Below are 15,657 nucleotides of genomic sequence, written 5' to 3'. Positions count from 1 at the left end.
GTTTTTCAGGTCATGTGACCTCATATTAAGTCAGGTGACACTGTTGTCCCGTTTTCGATAGTTTTTTTTGTAGAAGCTATTGAGTTCGCCACGAGTGGCGGTCACAAATTGTCGTCTGACACCGCGTCAGTGATACTGTCAACATACTGCCGTCAGGTCAAAGTAACTGAAATTTTGACTAAAGTCCTGATTTAGCATTGAATTTTGAATGTGGGGGAGAATAATGATTTTGGAAATATTCTTTCTATTGTTCGCTACGATTGCATATAGTTTTAACGAAAACTGCGCAGTTGTTTCGAGAAAAAGTACATTTAATGAACGTAAGAAGTGTACAAGTTTTCGGACAGACAATATTTAGCATAATCGTGTGAACGTAGTAAGTGACTTACCGCGTAAAAACTTGACAGGTAAATAATTCCATACCATGAAATATACTCGCTACTTTTATTAAATAATGCCTGTGCGATTCTGATACAAACAAAATATGCAATGGAAACAATTATAAGTAAGACTCACTGAACAAACTTAGCGAAGTTAGCCAAACCGTACGATACAAGGTGCCGAAATCACCACACACAGAGACAGCCCGTGTCCGATAACTAAGCGCTATACACGTTGAAATATAGTTGCATGGTCCATGGATAAAACATAACTAATTATCATCATTCTTATATACAGTTTTCTAAACACATCGAAATTAAAATCGGTGGTTTGAAGTTTCAAATTATCAATACGTAGCTCTAAATCACATTCCAAACACGACGTCCGATTTCTGGGATTGCAGTCCGATTACTACGCCCTCAACATGGGGTCAAAAATTTGGCAACTTTGACCCCGAAATACCACTCCCGTCGTGTCAACTGAGTTTGAGGATAAACACCATTAAGTTTCGAAAGGTATGGTAATAAGATTTCGTATTGCTGGTCATTTACGAAACGACTTTGGGCGAAATTCACTACCCTGTCGGAAAACTGTCACACTGAGTGTACTGGGAATCTTCAAAGTACTGACTACACGAGACGTTCAGAGTTCGCTGGTACTATAGACTTTATTTTTCGGTAGATAAGCTTGGCAGTTGCCATCGCCCAAGATACGCTTCTGCCATAATCTAAATGTCTTGGGTCCGCTGTGTTCCTCTTTCCAATGTTCGTTGAATTGTCTTATAATATGCCTTTAAACATTTTTAAGGCGTGGCTTTGACCTTATAGGTATGAATTATGGATAAAATGGTACATCCAATCATGAATACAAATCTAACAGTTAATGTTCAAACGTCACTTTTACATGTTGCAAAACCCATCATGTGAAATTCCCGTGTTCCTATTTTCATCACTTAACATAACACATATAACACGATTGGAACTAATTTAGGATAATTGGATGGTGAAGTAAGGTCGTTTTAACCTGAAATGTAAGCTCATCTGTTTTTCTTTTTACGTTACACACTTGTTTTATGAGTAATTACAACATTCAGCTATATGGCATCTAATACTTTTGAGAAATTTGAAAAATAAGTTAAACAAATTATCCCAAATTAGTTCCAATCGTTTTATATGTATGAAGCTTCAAGTATACACATAGATGTATACTTACAATTTTCTTGAAAAAAATAATGCTTTCTATGATAATATATGAATAATATCTCTGACACATTTAAATTGGTGGGATTCAATTTGATGACCTTGCCATTTGGCACAGAGTATTAATGTGATATTCACGATGGCTTACATCTATTTGAATATATTCCAATACATTGTACAAAACACAAGAGACACACATAGATCATCCCACAATATGACAGAGACAGAAATACATGTAATGTTGTATAAAAGCATGTTAGGAACTTTTATTTACCATTAAAATATCTGTACATATTACATTGTAAAAGAGTGATACACAATCAACCAAGTGTTCTTACATATGCAGGCCTTGCACAGGAAAACAATAACATATATTTTACTTAATTACAAAGGTGACAATTGCAATGTACTTTGAAATACTGGAGGAATCAATTACATCTTACATCTGTAAGGAAGCTTCAAGTATACATCAGTGTACAGCTGATACAATGTCAATACTACTAACTGGGGATGAGATTATGATCCCATGTAAATCAGCATGCAGTATTGTGATAAAAGTCTTTACTGTGTAACAAGAGAATTTCACAATACACAGCTTTAATACTTGGCTGCATATTTTTACAGGCATACCAATGAGCACATAAAGCCTAAGACTGATCATTGTACATAATCTGAAATATTCTGAGGAAAATGATGCATCATACCTATAGCTGCATAAAACAGGTTCACAAAGTTTTCAACACTCAAACATGTTGTTTTTAACCAACTGTACTGGGGTCCACTTGAGCTATTCAAAGTATAGGTTGAAATGTTTAGGGGAAGAAAAGTTATGCCAAAAAGTGACCTAGCGGCTGACAGAGTCCTGCTGTGGTGTGCAGAGAATAACTATGTGTGAGACAAATGTGTTGATGAATAATGTACTTGTCGGTTTCAGTGAGTGTTTTTTTCCAAGAATTTTGGAAAGGTGGGACACCCTAATCCATGATGGTTAAAATAGGGGTCACCGAGTGAGTGAAGCAAAGCAAAGTCACTGAAGGGAAAAGTACTAGAGGCGTTTTCCAATTGATAATCAATGTCATGAATACATTCATTTCAAAACAACATGGAAACTATCTTTTAATGGTTTGTGACATATTGGTATCATTAAAAGTTTTTATTTGTAAGCAAGTGAAATGGCAGCTGATAAAGCTCAGCTGTGTTATGTAGAGACTACCTATTTCTGACACTTATGATGAAGAGGGTGGAAATCTTTGATAGCTCATTTAAGGACAGCTGTAAAAATACACAATGTCACAATATGATCATCCCTAAGAACATGTCTGCCAAATATCAAAGCTATCAGATGAGCAGTTTTTGAGAAACAAAGTTTTTAACAAAAAATGGCAAAAACGGCCCCAAATGATACATGTTTGAGTCATGGCTAAGGACATGAAAAATTGTAACAAAATGGTCGCCATGCGGCAATATTGGATCATATTGTAAAACAAATTGATGTGTGTGATATAGGTCAATGTCCTTGTACCAACTTTGAATAAAATTGATGTTGAAAGTGCCCGATTTTTGGCTCCGTACATGAAAAAATTATAACAAAATGGCTGTCATGCCGGCATATTGGATCATTTCGTGAAAGAAATTGACGTGCATATGTATGATATAGGTCAATGTCCTTGTACCAACTTTGAATAAAATCGGTTGAGATGTGCCTGAGTTATGGCTCTGCACATAAAAAAATCGTAACAAAATGGCCGCATGGCAGCCATATTGGATCATATCACAAAACAAATCAATTTGCATATGTATGATTTATGAAGTAATCCTTGTACCAAGTGTGAGTGAAATCGCTCCAGGCATCTCTGAGATATCTGCGTGAATGGACGCACGCATGCATGGACAGACGGATGCACGGACATGGCCAAACCTATAAGTACCCCGGACGGTGTCCATGGGGACTAAAAAAATGACAAAAATTGCCTCAAAATACAAATTTGCATATTTCACTAAAATTTGAACAATTAACCTAACTGAGGTCACCCCAAGTGAAATGCATATAAAATTTCAAAGCAATCAGACAAGCAACTTCAGAGAAATAGATTTTGTGACCAAAAACAGCAAAAAATACCTAAAATATAGAAATATGCAAATTCTGCACGAGTATCAAATTTCAAAGCAACCAGACAATTTATGTGATTTCAGAGAAGAGGGCAATTGTGATGGATGACGGACGGACGGATGATGGACGGAGGGAGAGATGGGCAATGACGTAAAATCAGCCCATTTGATAAGCTCCGCATTGCTGACAGCAGAGCTAAAAAGCTGACAAACAACAATACACATCCACTCATTAGATTAGCTCTGCTTTGCTGACAGTGAAGCTTAAAGAGCAAATTCACCCTCAAACATGTTAAAAGTTGACGGATGACAAACAACAACACACACCTACCACGGTATAAAAGAAAGGCTCATTCACACTAACTGCAGAGCTAAAATAGAAAACCGCTTGATTCCCTGTCTGTTCTTTTAAAGTTATATTTATAAGAATACAAATAAAGAAGTGATGAAGGTGAATTTTGTTGAAATATTTTCACTTATTGCAACATACACCTTCGAGAAAATGGGACAGGCAACTGCGGTGGTTTCTTTGTGTAATCTTAGTAATATTGAAATATATTAAGTTTATTTGCCAAGCGGTCCCCAACAACAATACTTGGTACTTAACATTGAATCTCATGAACGATCAAACTGATGTTCTGAATATGTACACTTTGCTCTGGCATAGCGCGTTGCGAGTAATGAGGGTCGATGATTGCAAGCAATAGTTTTTATCTCCAAAGCCAGGTTCAGATGTAGTTTTGAGCTTCTGTTCTTGATAATGGAATGTGACTTGGTGTGCTGTATTCATAAGTTAGTCCCATTTGCAATAATCTGCAACATTCTCTGTATCCTTTTGTCCACAAGTTGACATATTGCCTGAAATCCATATCGCACAAGCTTGAAGATATATCTCCTAGGGAGCCATCATTAGTTACAGCCTGGGGGTCAGATGAATGTGAAGGGGTCATCCAAAATATTGAAAGCTATAAGGGGGGGGGGGGGTTATTCAAAATGTTGAGAGAAAGAAGGGGGGTTACTCAATTTTTGGTGCAAATGTATTGAAACACCTCTCAGATTGCCTACTTCACACATCAATTTCTACAAATTTTTACTCAGTAAAATTACACATTGAAAATACCTCTTAGATTACACCAAACTGCAGCAATGCACACTACAATTTCTCAAACTTTTCCATGCAAGGGAGGGGAGCAAGCCAAGCGGACACTTTCCCCATCAGCCCTGCATGTTCTTCAATCTGTACTTTCAAAGTCTACCCTGTCGGATATCCTAGTGAGGACCCTGTTATGATACCCATCCATATTAAACAATACTGTATGTGGTTGTATACTGGTTATAGTGTGACCTTTGACATCTATGTTTTGTTGTGACTTTGAATTTCATTTTGTTGGTTTCACCTTTTTCAACCGTCATGAGATAACCAATGATTATCTAGCAGGGTACACAAGGATTTGAATGGTCTTTCCTATTGCTGTATTTATGTAAATTGTAGAAATACATGTATTGAAATTTAACTTTTCAAAATTGAGTGTGGGGGTCAGTCAAAATTTCCATGTAAGGGAGGGGGGTTACTCAAATTCATCATGGTTTGGGGGTACTCAAAATTTAGAGTTTCCGACGAAATTCCTCCAACATCCCCCTCCGACCTGTACTCCGTAAATAATGACAGCTCCCCATGAAATTTGGGCTCCAGTAGCTGTAATTTTTTGATGAATTTTTCACAATTTCTTTTGATATCAACTCCAGTTTTTTGTTCTTCTTCTGGAAGCTCATTGGGAAACAAAGTGTATCATACATGTGCACATTGCAATGTTATTGACAAGTATATGTAAATCTGGGTCCTGATTGACATGTACACCCTCTGGAGCAGAAAAAGAAGTTATAATGGAATGTTTATAAACAATCATCACAAGTGACAACTAGCTACAGGTCCGTTACTATACTACAGAGATCACCATGATACTGAGGGGAGGCATGAAATAATAATTGTCTTTTCTCAGTGCTCTGAAAGTTGAATTTTTCCTCTCTATGAGCTGGATATATAATTATATAATTATATATCCAGGTATATACCTTCAACAGTTCTGTACTAGCTGTATCTGATGATGCTTAGTATTGAGGGTTTTGTCTGTTAAGTTGCCCACTCTTTATCTGTGGTAGGTGCTATGGTTTAGGAGCCTCTGATCCTAACATACACAAATCTGTGTGCTGAGCAGTGTAAGGGTGCACGTCTCTCCACCATACTGACTAATAGGAAATCCTCTACCAAATGGAGGTGCAATCCCACTGTCTTCATCTTGAGACAACTGTCCCTGGTTCCTTTCTTTGAATGGTGAAATGCTGCCTTATAGTCGGTTTTGGATTTATCCTGCTTCCTCTTCTGCATCGATATACACACCTGTTCCCTAACAAAGTAATAATAATAAACTCATGGAAGACAATCATGGACCAATCATGGAAGATAATAATTTCTCTTCAAAAAAAGTTAGTTTATTTGTGTGTTACATATCCAAGAATTCTTGTGTAAAAAGAACAAATAAATTTATTTTTCTCTCCGCTATATGCATGTTTCTCTAACCTAGACATCTAAACCACACTTTTTCCTTCTTGGTCATGCATATGTAATACAATGTAGATTGGCTACAACCAATGTCCTGCACAGTTTAAGAATGAGGATCGCTGCCACATGCATGTTGTGTATAATTCAGGATGAATTAGTGTAAAGCTGATGAACCTACATAGTTGCAGCTGGCAATGTCAATTAAAATACAGAAATGTATCACTAATATTTTTGTGAACCTGTGATTCTAAATAGTCTTCTTGTAATTGTAAACATGCTAGACATGTGTATAGCTATAAAGACAACTAACATAAAACACTTTGTGCAAGTTACAAGATACCAGTTCCAGCACATCTTTGCAACAGCCACTTGTGTATATATACGGAGGTGCAAGGACTAAAATGGAAATTTACCTGTTGTTTGATCATTTCCATTCATCTTTCGTTATAATGTCATGGTCCAAGTCCAATCCAAAGCCCTCCACTTTGTCTTTAATGCTCTTTGTCAAGGTCAATGGTATTTCTCATCCTTGATATTGCGCAGCATTCACTGCTGATCCTGAATTGTAAACACATAGACTCATGATTATTTATAACTCTTTAAATAACAATGATAACCGGAATGATTAAAATACATTTGGTGATGGGATGTACTACAATGAATTGCAAACACTCTGTATGTCCTTAACCCTAATGATGATAAGAATTACACACATGTAAACATTCTAAATCACGTGTGCATACCAGATGTATTCTCTCATTGGAATATACTTCATCATAACAGTTTTATGGATCCTACGAATGAAGCTACATGTATTGAATGTCTAGTCATGTGCATTTATCATATCATCTGCATTTCACTAGGCAATTCATAGAGTGCCAAGTGGCAAGAAAATTTTTTAGCAAATTCAGCTAAATAAGAGAAAATAACTTTACCAAAAATGTGTAAGCCATGATTATCACAACAAAGTTACTGATTAAATAGTATGGTAGAGGTGTAATACATTTGATCTACTCAAGAGGGTATTTTAAAAAAAGGACTACAAATGTGTATGACAACAGCAGTGTTTCCGCTGCCATTCGCAAGAGCGTGAAATGGCAAATGAAATGTCTGCAGATTGGGAAATATTTTTCAACTATCCTTCGCCAAACTGGTCTGTGCTATTTTTCAGGGGGCTGATCGAGAGTGCAGTTAAAGCCGCACTTTTCAATCCCAGGTTCTCGCCAGTACGATGTTTGATTTCTATAACATTAATTACACAAACTGATCTCAACCTTTTATCACCTTTTGCTAATCCTGCAAACAGAGTTTATACAAGCGTTTGATTGACGGTCAGTTTAAATCGCCAACGGTCACCACAAACGCTCGAATTTCCTAAAAAATTGTCTTCTAGTCGCGTTAGACTTTTAATATAACCACAGAGTCCGATCGGCAGCAACTTCACGCTGACCGCTTGGCAGTCTGTCTGCCTTCTTGCGGCCGGGGAAAACTAAAAAGTGGCATTTTCTGGAGCGTGTAACCTTGTGTTGCCTGTTTGGTGTCCACTAACACAATGAACGCTGCTATAGCTTTGCGTCCTTTTAAAGGGAGGCTCCACCTTTAAAAGGCAGAGAGACTTTTCAACATCCCTGGGTGGTTATTCTTTCCTTGCCTTAGTGTGCAGTCTCAGAAAACTATTATAATCAGTAACTTATGAAGTGATATGCCATGCTTTCAGATGGCTGCATGCAATGACCTTGTTATTTTATGATGACAAGTGCTTTGTAAACAATGCTTTTAACATAGTCAGGAAACACTGATTGCAGTGTATTTTCAAAAACTAAGCAGACAACAGCAGCCAATGACAGCAAGGGTGGTGAACAAAATGAAACCAGTGTTTCAAAAACATCACCTTAGGACACTACTGCAGCAAACTCAGAGGCAGCTATTAATGAGCACAGTGTGGTAAACTGTCAATTGGATGACGTCCTGAGCCAAACTTCATGCAAATGTTATAACCTATGCAAATACAATGACCAAGGCCTATCCACAAAACAATTACTCAGCATCGCAGGTGACTCTGGACTATCCAGAATACACATACAGGTACCTGCTATGGAAGATGACCCAGGCCTATCCTGAATACAATACAGGTACACATTATTGAAAATGACCTGGGTCTATCCTGAATACGATACAGGTACAGACTGTTTTTATTAATGATAGGCCTTAGTCATCTCCCATTTTGTATTCTATATAGGCCAGCTGATTCATCATACATGTACATACTGTGTGCATGTATGTGTATTGTGGATTGGCTTAGGCCATCCTCCATTGCATATATTATGTGTATTGTGGATATATGTCTGTGCCATCTTCCATACCATGTGAATGCATTTGGATTGAGGATATTTAGGCCCGGGTTATCTTCCATACTGTGTACATGTATTTGTGGATAGGCAGGGGTCACCTCCTGCCATGATGTGTACACGTACTGAGTAACACTGTATTGTGGATAGGCATTGGTCATAATATTTGCATGAAGATATATGTAGGCCCAGGATGTTGTCCTGTTGAATGTTTACCACGCTGAACAACAAGCAGCACACTGCGACATGCTAAGTCGTGTTCGAGTACAAGTAAGCAAAAAGATAATTGCACAGGTTGTCCGCAGAGTTGCAGGGTAGTAGTATACAACAAGCGACCTAGCGGCCGATATAGCTCTGCTGTGTTTATGTAGAAGTAACTATTTTTGACACATGTTGATGAAGAAGGTGGAAATCTTTGATAGCTCAATGCAATGGCCAGAAAAAAGTGGCTTAAATAAGCTGCAAAAATACACAATTTCATCATACTTTGAATACATCACATCGGATCATCCCTAAGAACATGTCAACCAAAGCTATCCGATGAGTAGTTTTTTGAGAATGAAATTTTCTGACCAAAAATTGCAACATTGCCCCAAAAATACAAAATTACAGATTTCATCAGAAATTCAATATATATTACTTAGCTCATCTGTAGAAACCTGTATACCAAATTTCAAAGCTATCAGAACAGTACTTTTTGAGAAACACACTTTTTGACCAAAAATGGAAAAATTAACCCAAAATTACAAAATTGCAGATTTCATCATAATTTCAATAAATATCATTAAGTTTATCTGTAGGAACCTGTATACCAAATTTCAAAGCTATCAGATGAGCAGTTTTGGAAATACACATTTTTTGACCAAAAATGGCATAAATTGCCCCAAAAATACAAAATTACAGATTTCATCAGAAATTCAATATATATTACTAAGTTCATCTATAGAAACCTGTATACCAAATTTCAAAACTATCAGACCAGTACTTTTTGAAAAAACATTTTTTGACCAAAAATGGCAAAAATTGTCTTAAAAATGCAAATTTGCATATTTCTGCACAATTTGAACAAATCTGAAATAGATCATCCCTAGGGACGTATGTACCAAATATCAAAGCTATCTGACCGGCAGTTTTGAAAAAGAAGATTGCCTTTAAAATACAAATATGCAAATTTCACCACGATTTGAACAAATCTGACTGTAGTCACCCTAAGTAAACTGCATATTAAATTTAAAAGCAATCGGACGAGCGGTTTCAGAGAAGTAGATTTTTTACCAAAAACAGCAGAAAATGCCCCAAAAATACAAATATGCAAATATCACCACAATTTGAACAAACTTAAGTGAGGTCACCCCAAGTGAACTGCATATAAAATTTCAAAGCAATTGGACTTGCGGTTTCAGAGGAGAAGGCAATTGTTGACGGACGACGGACGAGGACGGACGAGGAGGACGGACGAGGACGGACGACGACGGAAAATCAACCTATTTGATAAGCTCCGCGTCGCTGACAGCGGAGCTAAAAAGAAAGTGTACCAGGAATAGTTTGTTGAATTTCCATGAATAGTGTTTTAATAAGAGAAGAGTCAGCTTTTTTTTCTGTAAGACATATCAAGTGGCCAGACAGGACATTTTAAAATACATGTATACACCCAGTTTGATTTTGAAACTATTAAGCATTTACTGCTTGGACTACAATAGAAAGAAGCGACTGTTTACACCTAGTGTAGAAAATGTAATTACCAGTACACCTTCTTTAAGTGAACAGTTGGTTTAATAATTAGACTCTGTGATTGGAGAACTGAAAGCACTTGATGATTGAGGCAGAAGCTATGAATCTTTCAAAGGAAACATCTTGAAGTAATTACCCTGTCAATGATGCAATACTTGTGATACATCTTGATACATTTACAAAGTGCAAAATTAAGTCACATAAGTGTGTGGCACACAGAAAATAAAATTTGTTGTGAATGTTATTAAGAAAGCAGTTTGTTCCATAAAAAATAGTTGTTTATTTTCATTGCCACTAATTATCAGTCGGTCAGGATGAGTCCTACTTAAATTTTAAATCACAAATGTCCAATGGACCTGGTAATATATTACCTTGAATAGAAATGATTATTGGACCAGTTTAATGTCATCTTGCCACTGTAGCAATTGATAGGACCCACCTGAGTATATATATACAACTGTCAGTTGGATAAAAATCATAAATGCAATTACATGTAATTTTGATGGCTATAGTTCTGGCTAATCAATTTTGGTCTCAATTAGCCAGAATGGCTTAAGGGAAAATTTACCCAGTGGAAACACTGAACAGTGTAAGTACAAACCTGTGCCACACCAAGGACCCGTTGTCTTAGGAAAATAAATATATTGATGAAAGATTCCCTCAATTCCACAGGTTTTTGCTCTGCATTGATGACAACACCATCATCTCTGTTCAGTGTTGGCTCTCTGCATAGCCACACACTGTGTATATGCTTTGCAATGGAGGATGGTATTGTCACTATGTTGCTTTTCACCTGGTTGTCATTGCCCAGTATGCACTGCCTCAGCAAGGGATCTTGAATCTGATTGGGTGAAAAGAAACATTAACTTGAATCATGCAATGTAAATATTATCTCCTGCAAATTGCTGACATTAGTTTACATCAGTTCATTCTAAAACATGGCTTTTTATATGCAAGATAGGACAACTTGATTGTTTATGACTTCTGTAATTTTAATTAAACCTTTCATCACTGGTATAACTTTGCCCTAAACCCATTGTAATCACTGGTGATTGTGGACCTTTTTAAAGGAAACAGGTACATAATGTAGGTCAAGACGTGTATTCAAGCAAGTAGCAATATCTTTATATATTTATTTCAAAGAAAGACCAACAGGAACAAGTCACATTAACAGGCTCCATAAAATAAACATTATAATATGAATGCATGAAGTACAATAAACAATAAACAACAAACTATATGAAACCATAAAAAAATGTACAAATTTAAGCATGGCATTCTGACCAAGCATCTGAAACTTTGACAAGATAAAGTGTTGTCAATGGCAGGGTTGGAAATGCACAATTCATTTAAAGTAGCCATACATCTTTGAAGAGCCAAGTACCTAAAAACATCGAGTTTTATACTGCGAGTTCTTGTACATGTAGTTTACTGAGAAACATCAAAATTAATATGAAACATGATTGGGACAATCATACATATTATTCACATATTTGTATAAAAATATAAATAATCTCCAATGATAAAGAGGCTAAAGGTTAAAAATCTTGCAGAATTCTTCATAATTATTTCAGCTGTAAGGGTGCTATGTTTGCAACAGAGGAACTTCATGAATTTCATTTGCACTTGCTCTATTTTGTCCTGTTGAATTTTTTGCCAAGGAGACCACACTACAGACGCATATTCTGAAATACTTACTTGTATTAAAGTTACGTAGAGAGCATTGAGGGAGTTGATGTTGAAGAAAGTATTACAATTCCGCCAAATAAAACCGAGCATGTGAAAAGCTTAACTGATAACGAACGAGACATGTGCAGGAAATTAAAAATCAAATCTTACCTGATGAAGGATTTTGTCAAAGAGCAGTTATCAATCTTTTGATTCTTGTTCCTTCTAAGTTTCACATACATGTACCTCTGAGGCTTTACGACCAGGTTACGTGAGGTATACTAACAGCTGTAGGCAAATGTCAACGAATACAATTAGAATCTTGCAGATAGTCCTATTTCTCACCGTCTGTACAATGGATACTCAACTTTCTAATCATGGATATATGGGTCAAAAGATCAGTAAAATCATACACTCATTCATTATGTATTACCATGCTATAGACATCTCATTTAATTGGTGGAGCAGAACCATGTGACTGACCACAAATACACAGTAATGGTTTGTTTTGATGTCCATGAATATGAATAATAATGCTAACATTGTAACTTTTCATCAAAAATGTAAATTGTCAATTGTACAAAGATCATAATCAATCACAAAAACAAAATGAAGCACTTGTGGCCCAAGTTATACATTTTTTTTAAAAATCTCCAGATTTGCCAAATTTTTAGGGTGGCCATGACTGTGCATTGCTTATTACATGCGGCGATGCCTTGATGTGAGTGAATGACTGGTTTCCATGGTTACCAAGGCCAGTGAAGCCCTACAATGTTTTCGACATCTAAGTAGACCCTGAATGATAGATGTAAAATGCTGGTCGATAATGGTAAAACTGTTTGAAAATGTCCAGCACATAACTAAATGTCATACAGCATTTATAACCAGAGGCATGTAATAAAAATATTGTTGCCTGAATACATGGGTTTATGTGCCCTCGCAGCAGGAAACGATTTGCCATCCTGGCGTCTGGCAAATTGTCACCTGTTCTCTGGCACATAAACCCATGTATTCAGGCAATATTGCACAAGTTCTGGGGCTCCGTTGTCTTTCACATGGGAAATTTTTGTAAATCTTGATGATTTTCTAGGGTTTGTTGGTAATATCATGGAAATAACAGGCTCTGCCCCGACCATTAACGTTTATCTATAGGCTTTGGCAAGACTGAAAGCCAAAATAAGCATGCTCGCCAAGCCTTGTAAATTCTTGACTTTCCTCTCGCCCTTGGCCATAAATGAATAATAATGGTCAGAGCATCACCCATTATTTCTATAATATTAATTACATTAATCATTAATTAATTTTGTTAAAATATCTGTGATAAGGGCATTTGTGTACAAGAAATTAAATTTTGGAATTTCACCAAATGCACTACATGGATTATATGTGGCCTCTGTTCATTTACCTGCCAGCCTTCACCCTGAACCGGAAGTTTACAAGGTCCCGTTCGATTGATTTCCCTGAACGCTACATGTAAACAATAATTGTAGAGCGGACTTTCAGACCTTCAGAATGAAAATGATTATCAAATCTGTGACTCCATGAAAGTTATGCACCGGAGTTTTTATACACCAGTTTAGCATGGAGCTAGAAATGGTATTTGTTCCTAGCTCCATGAGTGTAGGTAAGGAAACTGTGAACACACACTCATGCTTACGATCCATGATACTGTACAGCATGTAAACCAAAAATTTCGTCAGTGCATGCACTGTCCGAACATAAAGCATACGGGCTCGGCACAGCTGCTTCCGATCCCTTGAGAACAAGCTTGATCTCACCATGGAGGTAATCTCTCCTTCTACCTCCATGATCTCACAGTGTGACCTCTATCCGTATGATACCTCCTGGCCGCTGATGCCATATCGTTTAATCAAACATCTCTGTACAGTACACTGAATCGCCAGCGTATGTAATGCTCCCGTACGTATGTACGTGTACGTGTTCCACATATGAAAAAAATCTAAGACACGAACACGAAAAAAGAACGTGTGTGACTAAGCAAGTACACTACGTAGCCCTGCGTACAGGTCTGTGTGTTCCCGGCGTTACGGCCTCCGCCACACAGACCTGTACGCATGGCGATACTTATACAGTGAATCATCAGGTTACCTCAGCTGACGAAAGGGGTAAAAACCCCAGCTCTGCGTGGCAGCAGGGCTATGTTTTACCGGCGTTATACGGCGGGAGGCCGTATAACCCCGGTAAAACACAGTCCTGCAGACCTGTACGCATGGCGATACTTATACAGTGAATCATCAGGTTACCTCAGCTGACGAAAGGGGTAAAAACCCCAGCTCTGCGTGGCAGCAGGGCTATGTTTTACCGGCGTTAATATACCCATGCCGTGAATAACCTGCGGTTTCGTGCAACGTTCACTCTTTCGATCCTCGGCGGTTCTAGCGTATGACCATATGTTGACACAACTGTCACACCACATATGATCGACAATACAACGAAATCAGTGCAATGAATATATCAAATTCAGTCAATTCGAGTATAATATGATCGAGCGTACCTCTGCGTGGCAGGGCTGTAAGTGTGTTCACCGTCCCTCCTCCACCCACCAGGGACGGTGGTGTGTTGAACACACAGTCGACTCGTGGCACGCACGCACAGCTACTAACATATTTTAATTGGCAGTACACAAGTACTTACGTGGGAGGATGGACTTCACAACTCGAGGCAAATAAGTTATCATCAGAGCTGTTACCCTACAACGGTGAGACTTGGCTTGAGTACGATGTATACGGCGCCGCGTTGAGTTAACTTTCGCCGAGGCCAAGGGTTTCATTCTGCATCCACAGTACCGGTCACCGCGCCGACCGTGTGCGGTCAGCGAAACATAGGTCCGCTTTACACATGTATATCCTTCCATGACAAGCAATCAAGTACGCCATTCTCAGCTTTATTTCGACAATACGTCAACGAAACTGAATGTTCAAATTTTACAGAATGCTTTATACAATATAAAGCAACACTTCTAACACATTAAGCTTTCAATTGTAGTGTTAATTTAGCTTCGCTACACTTGTTCTCATTTGCATACAACTTTGTATATCGCTTCTTGCACTAGATACACTGCAAGATCCGAGGTGCAAACTTTTTATAGACTACCCCCTCGCTACGTATTTAGGTGTTGCGAGTGTAGCGAAGGCTAGGAAAAGAAGTCTAATTACAGTGAAATATATCATGCGCAGCCTGTTTAGGATGGGACTATTTTCACATAGAGTGTCTGGTATGGAACAGTTCGATCTTCCCATCGATTTACATATCGTGAATAATTATTCCTTTCATAAGAGAAAGAAAGTTTAGAGTAGCGAAAGAGAGAGGGTCACCTGAACTTTGTTTGAAGGACCAGTGACCCCTACGAATAATATAAAAACTATACTAGGGTACGTTGGCGATGGATGAAAGCTAAAACATGATAATTTTCAAGATATGTTGAGGTTATGCATGTAGATATTCAGTACGAACACACCAGTAAAGTTGTAAAAGAGCAGTCGCGTCGTTACTCGCCAGAGAGACACCAATCCTGTAGCGTAGTTAAGAACGTGTAGCGAAGTGTAACCAAGTCTAGAAGTAAAATTTTGAGAAAATTGGAGAAGGGGGTGTAGCGAACGTAACGAAGTGTAGCGAGGTGTAAGGGGCTGTAAGATGGTCA

At 37.7% G+C, this 15,657-nt stretch overlaps 1 long non-coding RNA gene across 2 annotated transcripts; it reads right to left on the bottom strand.

Moving 5' to 3' along the window:
* Window positions 1-1,819: 1,819 nt before the first annotated feature.
* Window positions 1,820-14,952, bottom strand: LOC139144019 (uncharacterized). 2 transcript variants are annotated; one of them, XR_011554713.1, is made up of 5 exons: window positions 14,652-14,952; window positions 12,168-12,284; window positions 10,930-11,169; window positions 6,663-6,807; window positions 1,820-6,094 (listed from the first exon to the last, which is right to left on the bottom strand). It is a non-coding gene; the product is annotated as an uncharacterized lncRNA (long non-coding RNA). The 2 variants fall into 2 exon arrangements; XR_011554714.1 differs by lacking the exon at window positions 6,663-6,807 and having other exon boundaries at window positions 6,080-6,094; window positions 14,652-14,946.
* Between the last annotated feature and the right edge of the window lie 705 nt (window positions 14,953-15,657).

The sequence above is a fragment of the Ptychodera flava genome, chromosome 11 (assembly GCF_041260155.1).
Source record: "Ptychodera flava strain L36383 chromosome 11, AS_Pfla_20210202, whole genome shotgun sequence".
Classification (NCBI taxonomy): Eukaryota; Metazoa; Hemichordata; class Enteropneusta; family Ptychoderidae; genus Ptychodera; species Ptychodera flava.
The sequence above is the reverse complement of the archived record's forward strand: the minus strand, read 5'-3'. Positions and strand labels throughout refer to the sequence as shown.